At 43.6% G+C, this 17,024-nt stretch overlaps 1 long non-coding RNA gene across 1 annotated transcript in view; it reads right to left on the bottom strand.

Moving 5' to 3' along the window:
- The window catches only part of LOC141508959 (uncharacterized), a 55,420-nt gene continuing 38,396 nt past the window's right edge, over positions 1-17,024 (bottom strand). Inside the window, exons 2-3 of the long non-coding RNA XR_012474552.1 lie at positions 6,848-6,944; positions 1-314 (exon numbers count right to left, since the gene is read on the bottom strand). This is a non-coding gene — a long non-coding RNA (uncharacterized LOC141508959). The remainder of the gene's footprint in view (positions 315-6,847; positions 6,945-17,024) is intronic.

The raw sequence follows: 17,024 nt of genomic DNA, 5'->3' as shown, positions 1-17,024 counted from the left end.
AGAAGCACATTTTTAAATGCATCAAATAAAACAGGATTACAAAGGAAACCAATTATGTTTAAATATAATTATCAAAAGAGTCAAGTCAGTCAAGGTTAGAAACAGGACTGTCCAACCCAAGAACAGCAGGTGCCTCTGCATAATAGGTTGAGCAGGGTGCCTTGGCCAAGGTGTGTGCAGAAAGACACTCCAGAATACTGCAGGACTGAAGGATCCTGGAATCTTGTTGGATGCTGTTTTATTCATTGCCTAGTCACCACCACCTCCATTTTTGAGCTTGCCAGGTGGTCTGACCAGGGTGCATTGCTGGGCACCTTTAAGGAAAGTGAAGCCCACAGTGAAAGATCAGCAAGAAGATTGTCTCAGGAGCTTGTCATCTCCTAAGCAACAGAATCCAGCCTCTAGTGCTTTTTTCCAGACCAATGACCCTTAGTTAGAGCTGACTCAATTGGCATTACTGAATGTTTCCACCATAAGATATCAGTATTATGTCAGAGGGAGGAGAAGGCAATCACCTTGATGTATGTTCAAGAAGTGAAAGGCAAAAATGGATGGGCAAACACAACTGGATTCACTTCATCCAAAGACCTTGTAACTCCTCCAGGTTGATTGAGAAGCTTCTTTGTTCTTGGTTGTTGGTTGTAGAAAAGCTCCCAAAATGATCAGAAATTGATCCACCCCTTTTATCACCTACTTTACAATGAACAACATCCAAAAGTACAATGGGCTGCTTCAAAAGGGAGTGAGGTCCCCATCCCTGAAAGTGTACAGAGGCCAGATGACCCATTGTTGAGAATGTTGTAGTGGGATGTTCGTTGGTTAGACAAGGTATTGGACTTGATCGCTATCTTGGGTGGATTTGATCACCTCTAGGATCTGAGGATTAAGACCTTGATGGGTTTGCAGGGCAAGGGGTGATGATGATGATGTTTGTCTTTCATTTCCCAAGAAGACCATGATATCAGGGAGGTGATGCCATGACAAGCACATGAATTTGAGCGAGGGGGGCTGTGCTAAGTCACCAACCTCATTTTCTCCTCCAGAGCCATCTGGGTCCATTGACCAGATGTGAATCAGGATAACCAGAGATGACCCTGGATGTGAGGCAGTCAGGATTAAGTGACTTGCCCAAGGTCATACAGCTAATAAGTCTGAATCGAGATTTGAATCCAGATCCTCCTAACTCCAAGGCTGGTCTTCTATTTACTACACTACTTAACTTCAGGGCAAGGAAGCTATTGGGGACAGTGAGGGGGTGAAGTGGATAGAGCATTGGACCTAAACTCAGGAAGACTTATCTTTCTGAGTTCACACAGTCTCTAGGTGAGTGACCCTGGGCAAGTTACTTAACCCTGTTTGCCTCAGTTTCCTCATCTGTTAAATGAACTGGAAAAAAAATCACTCCAGCGACTGCCAAGAAAACTCTAAGTGAGGTCAACATGACAGAGAAACAACTGGACAACAGAAAACTATTGGGAGAAGGTGATGGTGTGGGGCTAAACCCCATTGATTAAGAATCTGCTGTGTGAGAGTATTGACCATTCAGGTAGGGCTTGATGAAAAATGGTCCTTTCTCCCTTCAAGGCACTTCCAAACCAGGGACAAACCAATGTAAGATAAAACATGCATATGAGAATGACAGGAGGTGAAAGGTGAAGTTGAAGGAGAGGTCTGGCAACAAACTTCCATTTGACATGGAAGAAAGTGCTTTTACTTGGGGATGGGTAGGAAAGGCTGCACAGTTGGACCTTGAGGGAAGGATGAAAGGGGCATCAGCAAATAAAGATGAAGTAAAAGAAGAAATAGGACCGGGCAGGACAAGCACAGAGATACTAAAACTTTGAAGGAGGGGTGGCCAGGTGGTGCAGTGGATAGAGCATTGGCCCTGGAGTTGGGAGTACCTGGGTTCAAATCTGACCTCAGATACTTAATAATTGCCTAGCTGTGTGGCCTTGGGCAAGCCACTTAACCCCACTGCCTTGCAAATCTCCCCCCTCCCCCAAAGAAGTTAGAAGTAAAACTGGACTAGATTATCGAAGACCTTGAATGGAACTCAGGAAGAAAAATTAGAAGGAAATAAGCAATAATTAAATACTGTGTCCCAGGCTTTACAAATTTCGCAACAACCTGGGGAGGGAGGTGCTATTATTCCCATTTAATGGGTGAGGAAACTGAGGTAGACAGGTTAAATAAGTCACCCAGGGTCACCCAGGTAGTGTCTGAGTCTGGATTTGAACAAGCCCAGGACTCTACTCTGTGGCACCACCTGGTGGCAGTGAAGCCATAGACAAAGATGAACCCCTCAAAAGTTTCTTAGAATGAAGAGCAAACCTCAAGAATCCCAAGAAACTGGAGATGGGTGATGGAGGAATGTCCAAGTGGATTTGCAGCCAGGTTAAGACTTTGGGATTTTATTCAGGTCCTTGGGGACCAACGAGACCATTTCTTGCCTAGAATAGGGGAAGCTTTAAAGTCAGAAGTCTTAAGTTCAAATTTTTGACCTGATGCTTCGTAGAGGTTTGGAAAACTTTCCCTTCTGAGGTTCAGCTCTTTTTTCTCTGTGGAGAGAGATTTGGATGAGATGATTCCATTCCTTAACAAGTCTCTAGACCCAAAAGCAACCTGAACTAATGTAAATACAAAGGTGGGTCTTTGGCCAGAAGTCTACCACATCATCTTGTTCTTGGCGGCAGGAACTGAAATTCCTCAATGAGCCCCACCTGCTTCCATTTTGTCTTTGACTCCCTGAGTTGACCCTTAATAGAAAGGCTTAATGTATGAAGCAAGACCCTTTTAAGTTCCCTCCACAGTCAGAACTGACATCCTGGCCCAGAAGGTACTTCTCCCCTAGTCCTGCCAGCTAGTCTGTGTCTTGTGAAGGCTTCCTTTCCTCTTTATCTTTCAGTCTCTTTCAAGTGTTGCATATATATAAAATATTTGGTGCTTGCAAGTGGCTCCCAGAACAAGAGACTGAGAGACACCGGGGTTTGATGTTGGGCAGTGGACAGATATGCTCAGAATTCTGAGTGGTTGGGAGATGGCAAGGAAATTGGCTCCTTTCTCTTTCTTCCCCTAATCTGAAAAGACACCCAACAAGTTCAACTTTCTTGTTAAATTGGGCCGGTCCTTCCACTCTCCTGATGTCTCAAATTATGGATGCTAAGTGTAGTTGCCATCTGGCTGTTCATGCATAACTGATAATGGTGGGGAAAGAACAAAGCCATCTTTTTGCTTTGATATGACCTTTTCCTTTTGATAGTGAAGATCTTGGGGGTTACTGTTTCCTTTAAGGAAGTAATCTTCCCCAATTAAGTCTCTCCAGGGACTTGTAATTTCTTATAAATGGTGATGCTCCCTGTGGCTGGGTGGGCCTGCCAGGATGAGTTAGAAGGCCAACTGTGCTGGCAGCCCAGCCTGCCCCTGGCAAGCTCCAGCCCAGCTGCCCAGATATATACTTCAGGATGGCTATTTCCTTAAAAGATCAGGAAGAATCTTCCCAGAAAAGAACATGAGCTCAATCTCTCAGCCTCAATCATGAAATCAGTCCTATTAAGTGCCTCCTACTACCCACTGGTACTGTGATAAGTACAAAGGATAAAAAAAGGAGGAAGAGGTGAGGGTGGGGATAGGAGGGAGGAATGTATGGCAACAGGGTAAGTGGCAAGATGTCTTCCTTGGCCAGTCTCTGATAACTTACTGGGTGGGTGGATGGGGTGAAGCATGGTCAGATGGGGAAATGAACTGGCAAACCCACCCCCTGAGGAATCAGTGAGCTTCACCATTTTTTGGAGATTTCAAGATAGAGGCTGGATCTCTTGTTATGCAATAGTAGTTTTCTCATAAGGTATTTTCTAAATCCATGAAATCACTGGTCTGGTCCCATCTCTTATCAATTCGTCCCGGTCTTCCCTTACATCACAATTTTATATTTGACTGTGTGGGAAGCAAATAAAGATCCGACATGGTACAATGGGAAGATTTGGAGTCATATGCCAGGGCTCAAATCTCTAGTCTCTTACTAGCTGTGTGACCTTGGGCTCATTGAGCCTCTTTGCTTCAGTTTCCACCTCCATAAAAGGAGAGGGTTGGAGTAGATGATCTCTAAGGTCCCTAATTGATAAATGTCAGTGCAGACAGGCCACTTTGGAATCACACCTTAAAATGAATAGACCACAGGTCACATCAAGTGAGGACTGGCTCCTTCAAAGCATCCCCTTAAGAGGCCACAAAGGAGAAGGCTAAGGAGATTATAGCCTTGAGAATCAATTAATCAGCCCCAGATCAATGGTGGTGCCCTATTGATCAGATTTGTTTGGAACAAGGTGAATTTTAGGCCTAATATTATTTGTTCCAGTGTTCTGTGGCTTAGCTTTTATGTTTAAAAGCCCCTCCCAGCTCTGATATTCTCTTCCTTCAAGGGCCCCAATTAGATATCATCTCCTACATGAAGTCTTCCAATATTTCCCCCAGCTAGAAGAGTCTCTTTCCTTGAAATTTTCATTTGATCTGTGCTATGTACTTTTCTTATTCTAACATGTATTATAGTCATTCATGGTCATTTTTCTCCCTTCCCTATCCCCAACTAGATTGTAAACTCCTAAAAGGCTATTACCTCATATGATCCCCTGGACTTGAACATGATAGGTGCTTAATAATTATTTTTTGTTGGTGGGGAAATCCCTAGCCACATGGGGATCAGCCCTTGCCGAGAGAACACACAGGGGACTCCTCTGATTGTTCCCCAGGGGCTGGGGCTTCCTCCAAGCTCATTGGTGACAGAAGGTGGATGGTGGAAGGTGGAGAGGGATTCTGCTTAGAAGAGGTATCCCCTATGTTCTCTGTATGCTCAAATTGGAAAATGACCCAGTCACTTCTTTTTCTCTTTTCTCATTTTCTCTCCCTTAGTCTGATCCACAGCAAAGGGGATTGGGGGGTGGGGGGAAAGGGTATTTCTCTTTTTTCCTAGAAAAAAATGGTGATTTTCAGGGGAAACAAGTATCAAATGTTCTACAAGCTTTGGTGCTTGTTCTGATTGTATTCTTCATTCCCCAGGAGGATGGGGAGTTGAGAGGTCTTCTACTTGTGCTTCTAGGGAAGAATCAGCTGGCTTTGACAAAGTGGGGAAGTGTCCCTGGCCTCTACATTCATGGCCATTTACTTCCTTCCTTGACACCTATTGACAAAAGAAACAAAACCCACAGAATTTCATATCTGGTAGGGTCTTGAGAACCTAGAATATCAACACTGATCAACACTGGAGTGGGTCTTAGGAACACAGAATGTCAGAGCTAGGAGGGGTCTTAGAACACAGGATGTCAGAGTTGGGAGGGTCCTTAGAACAGAGAATGTCAGAGCTGGGAGGGGTCTTAGAATACAGGATGTCAGAGTTAAGAGGGACTTGAGAACAAGAATATTAGAGCTGGGGAATTGAGATGGGAAATATAATAGCTGAAAAGAAACCTTAGAACAGAGAATGTCGGAACTAGAAATAACTGGACCTGTCTCCTACCTTTCTCTTCCCTTAGTATCCTGTCAGTAAACATTTCCAACCTTGTAGCTTTCATTAGGGATGATTCCAAATTCAAGAACCCCCGAGAAATCTAATTTGAGTTTTTTGAGTTTAAGAATGGGGTACTGGCCCCCAAAAGGAGATTTCCTTATCACAAAGTTCAGAGAAAAGAAATACTACAACTGCAAGTGAAGGACTAAAACCAGGCAATAGGGACCAAGAGAACTGACCCTCACCATCCCTCCATGTTGTCTCATTGTGAGTTGCTGGGCTGGACCGAGCCAGAGGTGAATGGGAAATGTTTGTTCATTGGTCTTGCAAAATGCCTTCTGGGAGAGGTTAGTGATCCTAGTGGACTATGAGAACATTTTCTATTTCCCGCATTTCTTCATTCAGGCTTGTGAGTCATAGAAACATTTACAGTTGGCAGGGACCTCAGTACCATCCAGTCTAACCCACAGCACAAATAATAACCAGTCACATATCTGATATGTGACCATCCGGCCTCTTTGCAGCTTCAGCCTTCTCTGTGATGGGGAAACAAAAAAGATGCCCATGTCTGATCCTTGCATTTAATAACATTGAATACCTTTTGCAGGAAAGGACTCTGATACCCATATTTGGGGATACTTAGGTATGAGCCACATTTAGCATTTATTCAGATTTCCCCAACATTTCCCAATGGGGTAAGAGCCAAAGAGAAAAGCTGATCCTTTTAGGTCAGGCCTCTAGGACTGATCCTGTGTGAGCCCAGATTACCTGGGGAGCCCTTGATAATGGAGGACATTGTGTTGAATTCTTTTTTATTTTAGGTTTTTGCAAGGCAAATGGGGTTAAGTGACTTGCCCAAGGCCACACAGCTAGGTAATTATTAAGTGTCTGAGGTCAGATTTGAACTCGGGTCCTCCTGACTCCAGGGCAGGTGCTCTATCCACTGTGCCACCTAGCTGCCCCTGAATTCTTTTTCAAAATGTTCTGGCATCCAGGACCCTCCCACCCCCAGCTCCTCTTTGATGTTACTTCCTCCAAAGCAGGGGCTGATGCCAACCTTGTCCTTGATGGGAGACCCAAATAGGGATTAGGAATCATCAGATGAAAGAGGATAGATAAAAATGGAGATTATTATGCACTGAAGGAGAGGAAAAAACTAGCAGATCCTCTGTTCTCCAAGCATTTACTGAACATTAACTAATCAACTCTTCATATCCTTTCTTGAGGGTCCCGGATGATCATCCATGGCTCTCAAGCACCACAGAGACCTAACCAATGTTGTTGCTGCTGCTGGGGATGATACTTGTTCTCCACTCCAGGGCAGGATGGGGAATAGAAAAGACTCACTTGTGCTTCCAAGGAAGGATCTGCTGGCTGTGACTAAGCAGGAAGCTAGCTGCTCCCCACCACCATATTCATGGTCATTTCTTCCCTTCCTTGGCATCTGTCATGAAAAGAAGAGAATGCATAGAAAGTCAGAGCTGGAAGAGTCTTTAGAACACAGGACATCAGACTTGGGAGGGTCCTTAGAACACAGGATGTCAGAGCTGGGAGGGTCCTTAGAACACAGGATGTCAGAAGTAGGAACAAATTCAACTATATTACACTGTGTTAAGTCCCAAGAATACAAAAAAGTGACAAAAGTAGTCAGTCCCTGACCTCAAGGACCCTGTACTCTAAACAGACAGAGGATGTCAAAGCTGGAAGGGGTCCCCCAATCTGGAATGTCCAAATGTGTGGGGATGGATGTTACCTTTGAAGACCATCCATCTGATCCATTTTTTCTCATTTCATAGATGATAAAACTAAAGACTGGAGAGGGGAAAGGACTTGCCCGTGGTCACACACTGAATTAGTGGCAGGGCCATGAGGCAAGTCCAGATTTCCCAACTCCTAGAGCAGTGTTTCAGGGAGTGAGCTTCTCATCTGTGGAGGCCTTCAACCGGAGCCTGAATCACCACTTTCCAAGGATGTTGTGGAAGGAATTCATGCTCAGCTAGGGGATGATTAAGAGGACTTTGGAAGTGTCTTCTGACTGAGGTTTTTTTTTCCTCCCTATAACAGTGACCAAGTGCTCCATACTATATCTGAAAGTTTAGTACTGGGAGCCCAAAGTTCCAGGGATCTGTCTAGTCCTGACTCAAAACTATAACACTTTGAACCCCAATTTCCTCTTCAGTGAAATGGGGGTGGGTGTTGGACTTTATATAAATAATAACTGAGCTTTGCAAAGTTCTTTACAATTTTCAGAGACCTTTATATACACACTCTAATTTGAACTTCAAAATAACCCTGCAAGGCAGCTGATCTGGACCTAGAATCAGGAAGATCTAAGTTTAAATTTGACCTTAGACATGCATTTGCAATATGACTCTGGGCAAATCACCTATCCACCATAGCACCTACCTCTCAGGTTGGTTGTGGGCATCAAATGAGACAATTGTAAAATTCTGAGCAGTGTCTGGTATACAGTAGGTGCTTAATAAATGCTGGCATGGGCAGCTGGATGGCCTAGTGGATAGAGCACTGGCCCTGGGGTCAGAAGGACAGGCATTTGAATCCAACCTCAGATATTTACTAGCTGTGTGACCTTGGGCAAGTTCCTTAGCTATGACTACCTCCCATCCAGGGCCATCTCCAGTCCTGATTCATATCTGGTCACTGGACCCAGATGGTTTTGGAGGAGAAAGTGAGACTGGTGACAGCACAGAACCCCTCCTCCCCCATAATCAAATCCAATTCACGTGCTTGTCATGACATCACCTCCCTGTTGTCATGGTCTTCTTCAAGAAGGAAGGATAATAATTATTAAATGCTGGCTTTTAAATCAGATTGGTGTGGATGATATGTCCCTACATTAGATCTATTTGTAGGAAATTAGAGATTTAGTATAGTGTCTCATTCTTCCCCTCCCCTTTCCTTCCCTCCAATTTTCACAGATGTGAATGAATGACAGGAAGTGTCAAGTGGTAGAATTTGAATGCTGGTCCTTTGACTCCAGAGCTCTGGGTCAGGTTTTGTCAGAGTAGGTTGCTCCAGGGTGTCGAATTTCCCTCCAAAGAGCATCTGGGCAATTGTCTCAGTCTTCGAGAGCTATCTAGGAATGGGGTGGGGGATATGGGAGTTATATGGAGAGGGAGGGTGATGTCTCCATCATTGCATTGGTCATTTGTATCAGGCGCAGGACTTGAACTCAAGCCTTCTTGATTCCAAGGCTGCCCATTCCAAGGCTGTCTCATATCCCCATTGTACATAGGAGAAACAAAGAATGGTGAAGTCATTTGCTCAATAATTTGCCCAACCTATAGAGATAGAGATAGGACTTGAACTTGGATCTTTTTGCCTCTGAGTTCATCACATTATTCAAGCTGCCTAGCCCCTCTTCAACTCTGTGATCCTTCCCATGATGTTTCCTCCACCCAGGGAGATAATGGACAGAAGAAAGAATTGCTACCCAAATCAAGGGGTCATAGAATTTAAAACTGAGGAGGGGGGGGGGAATCTAAGAGGTTGACCAGTACCTCCAACCATTCCCTCTCAGTATACAAAGGAGGACACTAGGGCCCAGCACTGGGATGTGACCTGCTCACAGTCACCCAGGGGTGCTTTTAGACCCAATCTGCTAGCCACTCAAACGGATGTTTGCCTTCAGTCCTTTCCTTCCTTCTTGCCCATCTGGGAGCTCTAACAAGAATGGGTTATTTCCTGGGTCTCCCTCCATTAACGTTTCTCATCTACACATGTCATCAGCATCCGTACCCTAGATGTCCATTGGGGAGCTTGGGTATATGTATGTGTGCATCTGCCTGCCCATCTGTCATCCAGGGCCCTGGGAAGTTATGATATCAGGCCACCCTAGTGCTCAAGAGCTGCAAGAGACCTAAGATAGCTCCCTTGTTGGACTTCTGCATTTGAGAGAGGATCGAGGTGAAGCTAGGAGGAGTAAACCAACTTGTGAAGATAATAAGTCACAAATGAGAGGCAGCAAATGATCTGAGTGTGGAGCAGTAGATATGGAAGTCACTTAACCATTGCCTGCCTCAGTTTCCTCATCTGTAAAATGGGAATAATAATAATGGCACCTATTTCCCAGGATCAAATGTATCCATGTAGAGTACTTTGCAAACCTTAGAAATGCCTTGGAAATGTTAGTCTCTACTCCTGGGGATCTGGAAGAGCTAGGCTTAGCCTCTGAGATACACTGGCTGAGTGTCCTCCAACAAGTTGGTTAACCCTCATTGCCTCAGGTAACTGTCTGACCAGCAAAAGCAGTCTGGAGACTGGGCTGGGAAGGTGCCTCCCTAGATGTTGGCATCACATGTGGTAGCCCTCTTATGGGCTTCACCTCAGCTTTTGCCTCGAGGTTGGGGAAGAAAGGGGGACTGTTAGAATGCTTGGACTCCCTTGGGAAAGAGACCATAGGCAAATGGGGGTGTTGCCAGCTGTCCCACTGAGATTTCACCCTTGGATGAATATGGAGAACCAGCCTCCACTCTCTGGTATCCCAGTTTTTTAGGGTGTTGTGAAACCGCAACTTAGTGAAGGAATTCTTGGATCTGCCCCAACAGGCCTCTGAGGTCTTGGGCAAACAATGTCCCTTTACAGAGCTTCGGATTTCAAGGTCCATCCACATTCTAAGGTCCTCCTGGTCTTGACATTCCCTGTTCTAATGTCCCTTCCAGGTCTGATGTTCTATCATCTCAGTTCTTCCAGTTCTAATAATCTATGTCCTAAAGTCCTTTCCCACATGGAACAATTCTCTCTATGTTCTAAGGGGCAGTGAATAGTTTGGAATTGGGGAGAGCTGAGGTCAAATACAGATGTGTGACCCTGGAGGCAAGTCACATCACCACTGTCTGACTCAGTTTCCTCAAATGTAAAATGGGTAAAATAATAGCCTTCCCAGTGCTGTTTTGATGATCAAATGAGAAGCATTTAGCACAGTGCTTATTACATAATGGGGGCTAAATGTTTGTTCCTTTCCCTCTCTTCTCTCTACTTTCTCCCTCAGGTCCTTTCCAGCTCAGCATTCTATATTCTTTTTTTAATTTGGCATTTTATTTCCCCCCAGTTACATATAAAAACAATTTTAATGTTCATTTTAAAAACTTTGAGTTTCAAATTCTCTTCCTCTCTCCCTCCCCATCCACCCCATCACTGAGAAAGCAAGCGATTTCAAAGAGGATATCAATGTGCAGTCATGTAAAACATTTCCATGTTAGTCATCAACTTTCTATATTCTAAGGTTCCTCCTATGTTCTAAGTTACTGCCAGGTCTGACATTCTATGCTCTGAGATCCTCCCAACTTTCCTAATAGCTTCCCTTTTTATAATGCTTAAAATCTGCAAAGCATTTTATATATGTTGTGTCATTTGACCTCATTTGATAGCCAGGAGAGTATAGGTATCATTATTATTATTATGCCCATTTAATAGATAGGGAAACTAAGGCAGAGAAAGATTAATTGGCTTCCTCCAGGTCTTAAAGCTATTTGAGGGAGTGAGAGAGAATTTCAATTTAGGGCTTGCTGACCCTACTCTATCCCCTGTACCTCTAAACTGCCTTGCCTTTCTATTTTAACTTTCTGTAATTGAATGAAACTATCTGATCCCTCAATGTCCTTGTCACCTCTCCAGGGTCTCAAGGCCAAGAGCTTAATTCAAGGAAGAATTCCCCCAAGACTTTCTTGACAGCTGACTCTCTTTGACCAGAAAAAGGTACTGGCCTAGGGTTGGTGTCTGGATATATCAGAGCTAGGAAAAGAGATGGAACTCCTAAAATTTCTCCCAGTGTAACACGTTCTCATGGCCACACAGGGTTTAATCAAAAGTCTGACTGATGGAGCTGTGTTCAGCTCTGGGAAGGACTTATTCATATTCGGGAAGGAAAGAACCAATCACTCCAGTGTCATTGCCAAGAAAACCCTAAATGGGTTTATGAAGAGTCTGACAGACTCTTCAAACTGGCATGTCTAGAAGTGGCAACTAAGATGAAGACCCTAGAAAGTAGACTAGACTAGACTCAGCGGAAAGGACTGGAGGAGCAGAGAAGGGGTAGAGAGAGGAATGGGGTTATTATCTTCAGCCATTCAAACGGCTATAATGAGAAGGAAATTAGATTTGTGCCATTTGACCCCAGAAGATAAGAACTAAAAACAATGAAGGGAGAGGAAGTGAAGAAAGCAGTTTTTGCTCTAATATAAAGAATAACTTTCTTACAGTTAGGGTGGTTAATGATGGATAGGGTACCTAGTGAAGTCATAACTTCCACAACTGGATGTATTCAGGCAGAGGTTTCATGACCACTTGCCCAAGATGTAAAGGGGGATACCAGGCATTGTTGCTATAGTAAGGAGAACTAATAGCTTCCCTTTTTATAATGTTCTCATCCCTTGGTGGGGAGTCTTCACATGGTTGAGGTAGACATCTTAACTCATCAATAGGTTGGAGATAAATTGGTTACCCTCAATTTAGGGTGTTCAGGGAGGACTAAAAACCAAGGTCGTCCATTGCATCTCAGGCTATAGCCAATAATTCTGACTTTTGTCTTGCCACTGGATATTGACTCTGGGAGAGAGAATGAAGGCAATGACTTTGGGCACTCTGCCTTAGTTAAATCAAATTCATGGGCAAGTCTTGTCACCACTCCATCGAACTTCTTTGAAAACAAAGGATGAACAACCATAACCACAAAGGGTAGGGGTCAACTAAGATGTCTTTTAGCTCTAGGATTCTATGTCCCTTGGTGATTTCCAATCTGACTGCTAAAGTCTTAGAAAATCTATAGGTTTCCCAGAGGACCAGTACAGACCTGTCTGGCTCTAGTCCCAAGGAAGAGAGGACACACCAAGGAAAAGAGATGGGTTGATCTAGCTTTCTAGCATGGTAAATGGGTTTTTCTTTTATTCTTTTTTTTTTAGATTTTTTTTTAAGGTTTTTGCAAGGCAAACAGGGTTAAGTGGCTTGCCCAAGGCCACACAGCTAGGTAATTATTAAGTGTCTGAGGTCGGATTTGAACTCAGTTACTCCTGACTCCAGGGCCAGTGCTCTATCCACTGCACCACCTAGCCACCCCTCAATCAGTTTTCTTAAAATGGGATGTGATTTATAAATATTTGATTCACAATGGCTTGGAATCATCTATCTGTTCACTTTTATCTAAATCAAAGCTCCCCAGCATCCTCCCTCCCTACTTCCTCACTCACTAGGTGCCCCTGTCTCTCCTGGGCTTTCTTAGGGGTAGACAGAATCAAGTGACAATGAAACACTCTGCTCTGAGGTATCTATAGCAACCACAGTCTCTTAGAGATTGAAGGCTGGTTTGCAGGTCCTCAGCTCTAGCCTCAGTGAGGAAGGAACACCTGGAGGCTACTAGCTGGTGCAGTGGGCAATGCTCTGGACTTGGTATCAGGAAGACCCAGCCTCAGACATCCACTAGCTGTGTAAACCTCCCGAGTCATTTAATTTCTTCTCTTTAGTCTTTTTTTCCCTATCTGCAAAATGGGAATAATAATTGTACCTTATCTCTTAGGGCTGTTAAGATAAAATGAGTTGGTATTTTATTAGATAAATGCTAACTTTTTATTATTTGGCTGGACTTTGAGTTAGGAAGGCATGAGTTCAGATCCTGCTTCAAATACATACTACCTGTGTGAGCTTGGACAACTCACTCTCTCTTGGCCTCCGTTTCCTAATCTGTAGAATGGGAGTAAGTTATTATGAGGATCAAAGGAAATAACATATGTAAAAGTGCTTTCCAAGCCTTAAACTTGCTAACTAGGAGACGGGTAGGTGATTAGAGTGCTAGGAACATGAGTTCAAATCCAACCTCAGTCACTTATGAGTTGTGTGACCCTGGGCAAGTCTGTTTGCCTTCATCCACTGGAGAAGGCAATACCAAACCATTCCAATAGCCTCTGCTAAGAAAACTACATGGACAAGTATGGTCCATGGGGACACAGAGAATCTGACATGACTAAATAATCATTCACCACCACCACCAACAGAAGATGCTAGCTTTTATTATGTTAGAAATATTGTGATTCCCTAATTAGCAGGCTCATAAGTTCCTGACACTTTGAAATAGAGTACTGGCCCAGGGTTCAAATCTCACCTTTACTTTTTATTATATAAAAGAAAGTAGGACCAAAGGCTCTCTTAAGGTCCCCCTCAGACTAAACTTGAGATCTTATGGTTTTTCAGAGGTTGGGGGAGGGGAATATTCGAACATACTTGCTCTTCCAGGTGAAATACTAGGAAAATTCAACCCCCCAACTCTATTGAGCTTGGCTTTCCGAGGTGGTTTTCTGATCCCCCAAGGTCTGCCTGCTGGAGTCAGCCTCCTCTTCATCACTGGAGATAACATGAACTACTCTGATCCCAGGTTTAGGACTGGAGTGAGCCCGAGGGGTCATCTAGGTCAATCTTCTTGTTTATAGCTGCAAAAACTGAGTCTCAAAGAGGTTCATAGATTCAGTGTTGAAGATACCTGTGGGATAGTCTAGGCCAATCTCTTTGTTTTACAGATGAAGAGATTGAGGCTCAAAGAGATTCACAGGGTATGTTGAAGTTACCTGAGGGATCATCCAGGTCCATCTCCCTGTTTTACAAATGAAGAAACTGAGAATCAGAGAGGTTCATAGATTCAGAGTTTGAAGATACCTGAGGGATAGTCTAGGCCAATCCCTTCATTGGATAAGAGCCAAGCTCAAACAGGTAATGGGTGACAGAATTCAGGTCTAGGATTCTTTTCCATTGTACCTTAATGCCTCTCAATGAATGGTTTTCTAAGGTTTGCTCCATTTACATAAATTCCTGGACAGAGCTCTGCTCTAGACCTGTTAGCACATACAACATATGTACATACATGTGCACACACATATCACCCTGATATGCCAGCCATCATTATGAGTCTGCATTTTATATCCTGGGAGAGAAAGGGAAGAAATGGAAACTGGTCAATAGCCATTTGGTTTCGATTTGGAGAGTGCCTTGAATACAGCTTTATCTCTATAAGTAAGTTGATCCAGCTCATTAAATTTAATTAAAATTATTCAATTAAAATCTTAATAAAAGAGCAAGGCAAGAAAGACGTGAAAAAGCAGAGACAAGGGAATTGTTAATGGTGAGGGAGTTGTTTTTTTTCTTAAAGAAGTAGGCAGGAGTGACAAGGGTAGCCAAGCTGTGCCATAGATGGGCATGGGAATCCTCATGTCCATTGGCATCCATAAGATGAAAAGAGAAGATCCTTGAAGGGGAAGCCACAGAGTAAAGGAGCCACTGGTAGAGTAGGCATAGGGGCATCTTAGAGCTGTTCATGGAATCTAACCCCCTAATTTTACAGATGAGGAAACTGAGGCCCAGAAAGGGGGAGGAGTCTCAGTCCCCTCCTCCCTCCTCCCAGCTCAAAGTTACTAAGGAAGGAGAATGAGCCAGCCACTCATATGCCCAGTGGCCAAGGGTAGCATGGTCAATTAGAATTCTAAAGCCTTTATCTGCTGGTGGATTATATGTCCCATGCAACTGTCTCCATTCCCCTCCTTGTCCACTGAAAGCTTCCAATCTGAAGGGGCAGGTATAATTCCAATATTTTTTCTATTTTCTCTTCTTCCTGATTTTTTCCTTTTCCCCTTCTCTTTCTCCCATCCTTCTTTCCTCCTCCCACTACTCCTTCTTTCATTCCCCTTTCCTTTCTTCTCTTTCTGTTCTTCCTTCTTTTTCTCTCTCCTCTTTCTCCCTTTCTCCTTCTACTCCTTTTCCTTCTCCTTTCTCCTCCACTTCCTTCTCATTTTCTTCTCTTCCCCATTCCTTTCCTCTTCTTTCTTCTCTCTCCTTCCTCTCCTACTGAATTCCACAGCCTAGTAGAAATAACTAATCTTTGCCCCAGATCACTTTGGGGAATGTGGAGATTGGAAAACAGGATTCCCACACTGCTACCCAAGGTTCCAGGAGCTAGACTCCTTAGGAGCTTCCCAGGGTTCTCTGAGGGAAGCCACAAACCTGCTGTGAAGATGACCTGCTCCATTGTTTTGACCTGGTTCTTGGGTGGTTGCCAGCATCACAGTCTATCAGCAAATGTGAGAATAGAGATGGGGGCAAGGAAGCGCAAGGGCTTCTGAGCTCACATTAAGGGTCTGAGGAGACCCAATGCAGCAAAAAAGTATGGCCCATGAGATCTATGGCCTTTGGAAGATAGGGTTCATTTCCTTAGTCATAGGATCACAGAGTACTGGCAGTGATAGTAGGAAAAATATTGGAACTGAGAGGGCCCTTAGAACCCAGGATGTCAGAGCTAGGAGGGTCCTTAGAACCCAGAATATCAAAGCTGGGAGGGTCCTTAGAACATACAGTGCTAGAAATGAAAAGAACCTTAGAGACCATCTAGTCTCAACCCCTCATTTTACAGAGGAAGAAACCAAAACTCAAAATTTTCTGTCACGTGAATGAGTGACAGTTTTGACTAGAACCCTAGTTTTCACACTTCTCATTTCTTCCCATTACTAAGCCATTTCTAGACTTCTCACACATCCCCCCCACCTTACCCCCCCCCCCCCAAACACTGAACACTATCTCATAACAAGGAAAAATAATGGATCAAAATGACTCTGGAAAAGCAACCATATTGATGATATTGCTACATTTTACACCCATAGGACCCTGTCTCTCTCTAATGAAGAGGGAAACATGCTTCATCATCTGTTTTTCAGGACCAGGTGTGGTCAATGCAGCCAATCTGATTGTGACTACCTTTAATTGTTCTCTTTATTCAGTTTTATTTACTGATCTTATTTATTTTTATATATTTATATAAATAATAAATATTTATTTATTCTAATACTGTCATCTTTTCTCTGGGTCAAGTCATACAAATCCTCACTTTCTCTAAATTTCTAATATCTCTCTTATTGTTCCTTTCTCTTACCCCAGACTTTGATTTCATCAATATCAAGAGCTCCCAATGAGAAAACTCCCTACAGATCAGTAATTGTTCTACAATTTAGCTGGATCTGAGAGAAGTTATGTGACTTGTCTAGAATCAATACAGCCTGCATATGTCTGAGGCAGAATTTGAATAGAGGCCATCCTGACTCCCTCTATCTACTCTATCCATTATTACTTTCCAGTAATTTCTTATGAAAAACTGATATTCCATTTTTAAACCACAATTGGTTCAGCCATTCCCCAAACAGTTTCCAGTTTGGCTTTGGGGCAAAAATCTTTTGAATGCTATAAAGGGTGCTGCTTGTAATATTTTGTTAAAGATGGGACTATTCATCCTAGGAGCTGCCTTTCCAGGTGTCTGGAGAGTTTGGGAATCCTTGGTTGCCCAAAGTAGAACCTTGGATGCTCTTCCTCCCAGGTGTCATGACTTTCTGCATTTTCAGTTACCATACCCTCTTTCCAACCCCTGATCTGAATTCACCTGGGTACCAACATGGCTAATTAGGGCTCTGGAATCCACTCTATCCATCTGCTTCTGCTTTTGGATGATTCCAATGAAAGTTGGGGACCAGCTGGGTTCCTC

The sequence above is a fragment of the Macrotis lagotis genome, chromosome 1, assembly GCF_037893015.1.
Source record: "Macrotis lagotis isolate mMagLag1 chromosome 1, bilby.v1.9.chrom.fasta, whole genome shotgun sequence".
Taxonomy (NCBI): Eukaryota; Metazoa; Chordata; class Mammalia; order Peramelemorphia; family Peramelidae; genus Macrotis; species Macrotis lagotis.
This window is presented reverse-complemented; position numbering and strand designations above follow the sequence as displayed.